Source organism: Rattus rattus, chromosome 2 (assembly GCF_011064425.1).
Source record: "Rattus rattus isolate New Zealand chromosome 2, Rrattus_CSIRO_v1, whole genome shotgun sequence".
Taxonomy (NCBI): Eukaryota; Metazoa; Chordata; class Mammalia; order Rodentia; family Muridae; genus Rattus; species Rattus rattus.
The window spans coordinates 135,919,105-135,929,220 of record NC_046155.1 but is presented as its reverse complement, the minus strand read 5'-3'; the positions used below and the strand labels follow the sequence as shown (position 1 = coordinate 135,929,220).

Here is a 10,116-nt window from a genome sequence, read left to right as displayed (position 1 = left end):
ACAGCTGAAGTGAGGTAGGAGAGCCCCCACCCATTAAAACAGAGCACCCTGTATGCCTTAAACCTGCAAGTTGCCACAAATGCGCAGGACTGAGTGAAAGGTCAAAGGTGACACCAAGGCCCAACATTCAAGAACTTCGGTTTTGTTTCTATTGCGAGGTAGGCAACTGGTTCTCTTCGTGCGTATTAGGGGTTAGAGGGCCTCTCCATTCTGGACATCCTAGGCAACACAGGTAGGTATCAGACACTGGGTGGTCCCCAGGGACCCGGTGAGAAGACCTTGTGGCCAGTATGCCTATTGGGATCGACGGTGGGGAAGCTGGGCGAGGCTTGCCCCTCAGGAAAGGCTTTCTGAGGCCGCAATACCCTAGAGATTCAAAGGATTCAGATGGGGGCTCCGCATAGAGCGGAGCTGGCAGAGCAGGGCGCGGTCGCCGCAGCCCCTCAGCGCCGCACGCTCTCCGGAGCCCGCCAGGGGGCAGCGCGGCGTCAGGGGCAGGGTGCGGGCACCGGCAGCATCGCTTTCACCTGTTCTGCTTGCCCGGGACCAGACTACTAAGGCTCCCCAATCGGCCGGTCCCAGCACACTCCCAGGAATCTGTGTGCTCCCCAAAGCGCCGCCGGGACTCGTAAAGCCGGCCTCAGCCCGTGTCCCAAGGACCCAGGTCCCAGGTGGGCTCGCCCGCTGTCCCCGCCGCTTTCCCTGCGCCGCGCCGGGAGGCTCCGCGCTCGGCGCCGAAGCATCTTTGTCTGCGCTTTGCGTGGCCGCGCGGTCTTGAATCCCTTGATTCCCTAAGGTCTCTTTAGAAAGCGTTTCCATCCCGCGTGGCCGGGCGCAGGAGGAGCGGGGGCGGCCGGTGTGGCGGTGGCGAGGGCGGTGTGGGTGCGGGTGCTCCCGGGCCGCGCCGCGTGCGCCCGGTAGAGGCGGCCCTGCGTGCCGTGCGCGGCGTCCGGGGCGCGCCCGCCGCTATCCAGCTTCCCGGGCTCATTAGCAGTCTCGGTGTGCGGCTCGGCGCGGGCTCACAAAGAGCTGCGGCGGCGCCCGGCTCTCGGCCTCGCCGACCCAATCGGGGGCGGCGGCGCATCGCGCAACCCGCGCGGCCGCAGGTAAGCGGGACCCGGGACGCCCGAGTCGCCGCGGCAGCAGTCTGGGTTGCCTGGTTCCGCGTGGGGGGTGGGGGGGAGCCGGGGCGCAGTAGGGGGCTCGGATGCTGTGGTCCCAGCGCTCCCTTTCGGACCGTGTGGGGCTCTGGAGCGGCTGAGGGGCATCGTCGATAGAGCGGGCCGCCACTGGGACCTGGGGGGTGCTACGGACCAGCGCCCTTCTCTCTCCGGACCCTCCGGACCCTCCCAGCTACTGACCAGCGGTCGGGCGCGGCAGGGATCAGCTGGCGGCCAGGTTATCAGGGGCTTGCAAAGAGGCGGCGAGGGGGGTACCTGGTCTATGGCCAGAGGAGATAGTCACTCGTCGGGGTCCCTCTACGCTGGCCAGGCTTCTAGTGTGTTCCGGGTGGGAGGGGGTTCAGGGGGGAGCTGCTTGGCACTGATACCAAGTCCTGATGCTGGGCGGCAACTCGGGAGTTTGGGGTCGCTGCTAGGTTCGCTGCTTCCAGGCAACCGGTCTTTGATCTGTATCCCCCCTCCCCTTTCCCTTTATAATGAGGCCCAGGGGAGAAACTCCGTAAAAAATTCCACACCCCATATTCTCTGGGGGGGATGCGGCGGGCACATGCCCCTCGGTCTGGCTACTTCCTCTTGGCAGGCAGAGCCTGGCAAGGGGACTTGGGTTATGGAGGATGAAGGGGAACATCGAGCCCAGCTTTTCCAAGCCTTGTTTTCACACGGGGCAGTATGGGGAGCAGGCCTCTATGTGCCAAAGCTGTGGGCGAACTTCCCCTGAGTGCAGTAGGGATAGGAGTGGGTACCAATGGGACTGTGCAAGGGCCTGCCCTGGCTGTAGGTGCCTTAAATAAAGCCTGCTAGTCTTAACTTAGAATTTAGTTATGGAAGACTTTTTAATTCTTTAATATCTATTTGTATGTGACTTGACAGAGGCCAAACTTAAATCCGAATTTAAATAGAGCAGCTCACTCAGGCCTTGTGCAGGGTGAAGTTCTTAAACCTCGCTTACTGTTCTTGGCCTTTCTTCATCTCTGAGCTGATTTGTCCCTGGTCTCTTAGACCACAAGACCTCTTCTTCCTTTGTGAATCGGAGAAAGGACAGTGGTTTCAGAAACAAAGATCCACGAGCTTTAAGGGTCCAAGTGAACAACTTTTTCTGAAGCACAGATCTGCAGGTGCCAAGAACCAATGGATAGTCCTCCTTTGGGGCAGGGTCCTTCCAATGAGATGAGGCAGGGGCTTTCCTGGTGAGCAGGACTGGAGGTAGGAGTCTCAATTCAGAGTGGCTGGATGACTTTGCCCTGCTGAGTGGCCATAGTGTGCTGCAGAGGGTCCCCTGAGCTTTAGAGCTGTGGTACAGAGGGGTGAGTGACACAGACGTGGGACCTGCAGGGACTCCAAGCCACATGGAAGGCACTAGTGGATCAGGGGAACTGGCTGTACGCTGGAGGTGCCAACATCTCTCCTTCCAAGACACCATCAAGCCCTTGTCTGCTTGCCCTTGGGACAGTCTCTGACAGCCCTTGGTCTGGGTGTAGCAATGGGCCAGCACCCCAGCTTTTGTCATCTCTCTGATGTCAGGCAGCAGGTAGACTCACCCCACTGCTGCTTTTCCACGTCTTGGGTGCTGGACTCCACTGAATCAGATGGTCTGTGAGTGGGTGTGAGCCAGTCTTCATGCTGAAAGGAGCTGACATTGAGGACCATTAGCTTCTGCTTGGCTTCCTCTTTCCCTTGCAAGCCAACCCCAGACCCAAGTGGTAGCTTGTTAACTAGTTTGCATAGCCATCCCTGGGATAGTTCTGAAGTACACCCTTCTGTTTCTGCTTCCTTTTTCTTTCTCCTTCCTTTTTTTTTTGAATAAAATATTAGTTTCACAGTAATAATTGGTAGGGATGGTTTGCGAAATGGAGGTGCATAAATATCCAATTTGCCAACTGAGCTAAGAAATGCCAGATAAAAATAAAAGATAATTGTAAAAGACACCAATCACACCCCTGGAGGCTGAGAGGGGGTGTTAAAAACACCTTGACTTTTCCTAGACAAAACTGAGGAACTCAGAGGAAAAACACATTAGAGAGGCTGGCATTTACCAGGCTTTGTTTAGATGGAGCACTGGTCACTGAGTCCCGTTGGAGGGGCAAATGGGGGTAGTAGTACCTGACCACAGAGGAATCCTCTAGTCCTCAACTTACTGCTGCATTCTTGTCTGTCCTCTGCTCTGAATATGTGGTTCAACAGGTGAGGGTCTCCACAGATACACAAAGTAGTTCTTTACGATCCTAGGAACCTAAGGGTGTGAAAGTTCAGAACAGGCTTCTCTGGCCTGGAGGGCCTCCCAAAGCTAATGGCAGAGATCTGCATATCCTGCCCTACAGCCTATGCCCTTGGTATGGTGGCAGCCTGGACCGTGTGGCTCCTTGTCTTGCTGGCGATGAGGGTGAGAGGCATGTAGGCCACTGATGAGGGGTGGTGTGACTGCTGGTTGGCATTTCTGACATAGGCTATACTCGAAATGAAGGCCCAGGGGCTAGGGGCCAAGGTGGTGCTTACTCATTCCCTTGGAGGATGTTTAGGTGGTAGCTCTCAGGGGGGGCTTCTCTCCTCCAACTCCTCCTCTCCTATGCCCCACCCACCAGCTGGGCCAGGGCCAGCAGGAGTCTCCAAGCAGCCTGCCGGCTGAGTCAGCATCATGGGCACTCACTGGCTTCTCGCCTCTCCTGCAGCTGGTCCTCACTCTGTCCCTGTCCCGACATTCAAGGGAACCCTAGGAGGACAGCACCCTCAAGGTCATACTGTTAGGCTCTGTGAAACTTTACCCACTGGTGGGTGCTACAGATGGGTAGCCCCATCTGAAGAGGTTAGGCTTGAGTGTGGTTTTGTGACAGTTAATTTTTCACGTTTGTTTGTGAGGTGGGGGACACACACACACACACACGTGCCGCAGAGTAAGAGGTTAGAAGATAGCTTATGGGAGTTAATGCTTTGCTTCTATCATGGGTTCTGGGGCTTGAACTTAACTCATCAGGCTTGGCAGCAAATGCCTTAACTCACCAAGAAAGCTTACCTGGGTTTCGCTTTCTGTGCTTGCCCTGGGGTTTCCTAGGGTTGAACTTTGAGACTGGTCTTCCTTAGTCAGTTGGGGCAATGGAAGGTAGGCTGTCTCATTTCTTAAGTGGTCAACGATTCCCTGTTGCCCCGTTCCACACCTACTGATTTCTGTAGTTCTCTCTCCTTAAGCACCGTCCCTCAAGGCTGTCCAGCTCCCGGTAGATAGCCCCTGCCTGATTTTCCCTTGTTTTACCACCTATTCCATCACAGTCTTCCACCTTGGCCCAGGTCATAGTGTCCATCCTTGATGACCCCAGCTAAGGTAGGATTTTTTTCCCTCTCATCTTTGACCTCAAGGCTTGCTCATGCCTCAGAGCATTAACGTCCACTTCGTGGTCCCCTCAGATGCCTGCTTGGCTTGTTAATGATTTATTCCACTGTCTGTTTATATACCAGCTCCCTGACCCCCCTCCATGCGTCGGCACTGCTTCCCAATTGTGAATGCAGCTTGTGTCTCTCCTTAGCACCTAATACCCAGCGGCTCACTTGTACGTACAGTACTCATTGTTTCTTGTCTGTCTCTTCACTCAAATGCCAAGACTGCTCACTTGTGCATCCCTAGCATCTAGAATTGTGCCTGGCACACATCAGACCCTCAGTGCTATTGTGGGATGAATGGATGCCTGATTCCCAAGAGCATCGTTGTCTTTGCCTTTTCCCTATAGCTAGGGACTGGAACCCAATGGTCTTCATATTTGGATCCTGAAACCTAGTAGAAGATCTTGAGGTCAGTGACAGGGCAGAGCCACAGTACTGGACCTTGCTAGCCTGCTTTTTATGGAGACTAGAAGGGAATGTGGTGGTGAGGTTAATCCAGCTCACATAATGGACCCTCTGGCTCCCCACTGAAGGTCCTTTTGAATTTTTATTGGCTTAGATTGTCTGCAATCAGGCAGCCCCCTCCCCCGGTCCCCACCCCTGTGCTACCAGTGTTAGCCTTTCTTGCTCTTACAGATGCCTCCTTAACAATGCACTGGGAGGCAGGCCCTCTTGCTTCCGTCCATCTCCTCCTCTTCCTTCTTCTTTTTCTTTCTTTTTCCTAATACTTTATTCTGTTCCCCATCATTCTTTGTTACATTTTAGTAACTCATATGTCTATGTCTATGTATATGTCTATGTCTATGTCTATGTCTATGTCTATGTCTATGTCTATGTCTTTGTATATGTATATGTGTGTGTGCTTAAATACCTGTGTGTGGGGGTTAGAAGACAACTTGGGAAGGCCTTTCTTTCTGCCTGGGTATATAAACCGGGTGGCTTAGTGTTAAGTGCCCTGGTTTTTTGCGCCGTCTCAGATCTTCTCTCCCTCACTGGATGTTTCTAAACCTGTCTTGTACACTGTCAGACCCAGTGTCTCAAGGGTGTTCGGTTTTTGCCTGTCTGTTCTGGCCAACTCTCCCTGCTGGATGCCTTTTCCTGCCTGACTCCATTGCCAGTGTTCTGACCTCTGAGCTGCCCTGGTTTCCCGAGGAAATGGAGGTAGGAAGAGAGGATGGGCTCTAGAATAACAGGAACTTGACTCCAGCCTGCCCATGCCTCTGTCCCTGGGGCATGTTCAAGTTTTTGGCCTTGGAGCCTTTCTCTCTCTATCCAGACTTGTTTTGAGGCATGAATGGAAGCCAATATTGAATTGATGTAAGCTTCTGTTGTGATAGCAGTGGCTTCATGGGGTGCCTCTATGGCTTCAGGCCGACTGTGGCTTTTTCCTCTTTGACTGGGGAAGTGAGGTTTCTGAGTTTCAGTGGCAGCCCACTAAGAGAACCTAGCCTAGATGCTTTCTAAACTCTGAAGTGTTAATCCAAAGTAAGACCCATCTGCTGCTTTGTGATTGAAAGATCAGACGAGAAAGATAAAAGTCTGTGGTTGAGATGCCCACACTGAGTGACTACAGATGTGTTTTCTAGAGGCTGAAGCACTCCAGCTTCTGAAGCTAGTTTGATGGAAGAAGCCAGTGGAAGTGAGCCTGCCTGGGACAGCTTCCTGTGCCCAGCTTTGGTCCTCAGTGTTTGCTGTTTTAAATGGTTTTCTTTCTCACTGGAAGTGGCTGGTCATGTCGTAATTTGCAGGTGAGAAACTGAGGACCTGGAAACTGGAATTGATTGGCCTCAGGGCTTGGAGGGTGTGTGTCACATCTCCTTCTTGTTGTCCTTCAGGATGGGGAGGATCATTTCCTGGGATATTGTAAACTGGGTGATCCTGACTAGGACCCTTCCCTATCCCCAGTGCATACGGGGTTAGTTTGCAGAATGTGTTTGGAGAATCTATTGCTTGATGGATGGGAAGTCAAGTGCCATAGAGGTGGGGGTTGGACATCAGGACAGCTGCCATTGGTGGGACCCGAGGTGTCCCATTTTACACTTGAAGTGAACGTGGCGGACTCAGCATTTCTGGTCTCCAGAATCAATGGCAGAAGGGCATGCTTGGTTTGGAACCACGAAGCCACCTCTGAGCAAACATCTTTAGATGTTGGTGTGAGTGTGTGTGTGTGTGTGTGTGTGTGTGTGTGTGTGTGTGTGTGCACGCAGGCACCTGTGTTTTATTTGTGTTTCATTTGTTTGGTTTTTATATTCCTGGAATTGATTCCCAGCAAGGGAACGCTAAATATGAATGACTCTGAACCATTGTGTGCATTGTTAATTTAAAAATATATATAGTTTATGGCTTTTCCCAGTTGGTTTGATTAGCAATTTTCTTGAGGAATTTATTGTTTCCCAAACAGGAGAGCCATCAGTTGAGTGAGTGCATGCATTTAGGGATGATGGATTCCTCAGGTCTCTCTGACAGCAAGCGAGTGCGTCGTTCACATAAAACACGGTTTCTAGGTCTTTCGGTGCAGTAAGTGAGCCATGTGCTATCACATCTGTCCGTATTATCCAGAGCTGCTGACAGCTGTTACGGGTAGGGAAGAGCGGAGTGGGACGTGTGCGAGGAATTGGAGGCTCAGGAGAGTGGGCCCCGCCTGCTGTCTTCCCCCCAGTGTGACTAGGATTGTCCTGAGCAGGGCACGCACATGCATCTGCACTACTTTCCTCACTGGCCAGAGTGATGGTGGCAGTGAGGAGGAGGTGGAATCTGAATGTGTGCACAGGTTCCTCACTCAGTATAGTCATAGGTCAGGGTGTACATGTACCTGTGTGAGCGTGTGAGCGTGTGAGCATGTGTGTGTGTGTGTGTGTGTGTGAGAGAGAGAGAGAGAGAGAGAGAGGAGAGAGAGGGAAGGAGGGAGAGAGAGAGAGAGAGAGAGAGAGAGAGAAGGGGGGGGGGGCAGGAAGAGAGAGAGAGGAGAGAGAGAGAGAGAGAGAGAGAGAGAGAGAGAGAGAGAGAGAGAGAGGGGAGAGAGGGGGAGAGAGAGAGAGAGAGAGAGAGAGAGAGAGAGAGAGAGAGAGAGAGAGAGAGAGAGAGAGAGAGAGAGAAGAGAGAGAGAGAGAGAGAGAGAGAGAAGAGAGAAGAGAGGAGAGAGGAGAGAGAGGAAAGAGAGAGAGAGAGAGAGAGAGAGAGAGAGAGAGAGAGAGAGAGAGAGAGGAGAGAGAGAGAGAGAGAGAGAGAGAGAGAGAGAGAGGGAGAGAGAGAGAGAGAGAGAGAGAGAGAGAGAGAGAGAGAGAGAGAGAGAGAGAGAGACAGAGAGAGAGAGAGAGAGAGAGAGAAAGAGAGAGAGAGAGAGAGAGGAAGGGAGAGAGAGAGAGAGAGAGAGAGAGAGAGAGAGAGAGAGGAGGAGAGAGAGAGAGAGAAGAGAGGAGAGAGAGAGAGAGAGAGAGAGAGAGAGAGAGAGAGAGAGAGAGAGAGAGAGAAGAGAGAAGAGAGAGGGAGAAAGAGAGAGAGAGAGAGAGAGAGAGAAGAGAGAGGAGGAGAGAGAGAGAGAGAGAGAGAGAGAGAGAGAGAGAGAGAGGAGAGGAGAGAGAGAAGAGGAGAGAGAGGAGAGGAGAGAGAGAGAGAGAGAGAGAGAGAGAGAGAGAGAGAGAGAGAGAGAGAGAGAGAGAGATATCTATCCTGCCTTGCATGTCTCAGGTACCTGGTACCACCTCGGGTTCTGGTTGGTGACCGTGGTAGCTGCTGCCTGACTGAGCTGTGGACTGACTCCAGCTGTGGAACCTTGACAGATCTTGAGCCCCAGAGGCAGAAGTGAGTCGTCTCGGTATCTGTTCTCCAGGGAATGGCACTGAGTATGGTCAGTTTTCTTAACCCACATCCCTGCTAGATGTCTCACGTTGTGGTAAAGGTTCCCCTGGGGACACTTTCTGCTCTTTGAGTGCCAGGGCACTGCAGCTTGTGCGGGTGGGCTGCCATTGGTTCTGGGGCCCTGTCCTTGTGATGTTTTGTGTTGGAAACTGCCAGTCTTGACTTAGTCCTGGGCATTAGCAGATTTTAGCTTTGAAATTAATTCCATTTTAGCAAGTACTGATTTTCTCCTTGATCACAGGCAGATAGATCTTTCCTTGATCGGCAGTGGCGATGGAAGCCGCCATACTTGACTTGCTCTTCCCTGGGGCAGTTTCACCCCCAGCTTGCATTGATCCCATGTGGAGGGCTGTTCTGAGGGGGCCTGGACTGACAATGTTCTCCGCCCTTTGCTTTGTGAAACCATGCCCTTAGTCTGTGTATATATCTCTTGATTTATCCATCATATATGATATTTATTTAGTAAAGGAAGTGTGGGATAAGAAGGGCTCTGGGCATTTCAAGGGTAGCCTCTCACCTAGTCATTATCATTCACTGACTGGATACACAGGAACTTCTCTATGCTCAAACCGAGGAGTCAAATGCTTTACTTTAGTTGCCTCTAAGTCACTTTGTTGAGGGCTCTATCCGTCCATCCATCCATGCATCCATGCATCCATCCACCCACCTATCCACCCATCCACCCACCCATCCACCCATCTATCCAATGGATATTTTCTGAGTACTTGCTGAATCTTTCTTCTCTGTTCCCTATGTAGAGCTCTATGAAGTTGGCATAGGGTGGGATGAGGAGGAATGGGGATGGGGGTGGGGGAGGCTGCTGGAGAGTGTTTCATGGTCCCAGAGTTCAGTCCTAGATTTAGGTCCAAGGTCTTCCCAGGGATTCACAAACTGGGAGGTGTCAGTGTCGGGGTGGGGGTGGGGCTGTTCACAGACCTCATTCTAGAGAAGGGGCTGAAATTGTCCTTTTAGAGCAGAAGGGGGCTATCCTTTGCAGGGAATCCAGGGCACAGGGGAGGGGCGAGTTTCCTGGCATTAGGATTAGTTCTGTGTAGGTCAGGACCCAGATGGGTGCACATTGTTTATGCATCCTGACTGATAGGTCTGGAACTGCCTTGGGGTTGGGAACAGAGCAGATGGAGTGATCATAATACAGTTTGCAGAGCAAGCTATTGTGGGTTTTTCTGGAACCCTGCCTGTAGACCTGATAGTGGAATCATGGGTGAATGGCTGTGAGGGGCCTTACGATGGTCACATCCACAGGTGAGGTGACACACAGAGAAACATAGGGCAGAATAAGGCTCAGTTGGGGGCTTGAGGCCATGTTAAGGTCACCAAAAGGGTTCTCTGAGGATAAGAGGTTTGCCCAGGTCCCCCTCCTTCCCCAGGGTACTCTGTAGGAGGCCGTGGCTGCCTCATCCCAGCCTCATGAGCATGGATGTTTAATTTCACCCTTTAGAGATTTATAGGCTTGCTGGATGAAATTGCCCCTGCACTTTTACAGGCACGACAAGATCTATGACAAATCATACATCACATTATTAATTTGCTCACACAGAGTTAACCTGCGCAGCTTTGCCTGGCTTACCCTAGGCTGGGTGTAGACCCCAGGAAATATGTTTCCAGTTGTCTGCTGAGAGAAGGTGGCTCTCAGGACAGACTTGCAGCAGGATGTATCAGCTGAGCGCCTCTTTGTCTGTAGGCAGCC

General features: G+C 52.4%; 1 protein-coding gene across 1 annotated transcript in view; it reads left to right on the top strand.

Moving 5' to 3' along the window:
- Positions 1 to 484: 484 nt before the first annotated feature.
- The window catches only part of Apba2 (amyloid beta precursor protein binding family A member 2), a 228,599-nt gene continuing 218,967 nt past the window's right edge, over positions 485 to 10,116 (top strand). Inside the window, exon 1 of the mRNA XM_032893467.1 lies at positions 485 to 671. The gene's annotated coding sequence lies outside the window, so the exon portion shown is untranslated. The remainder of the gene's footprint in view (positions 672 to 10,116) is intronic.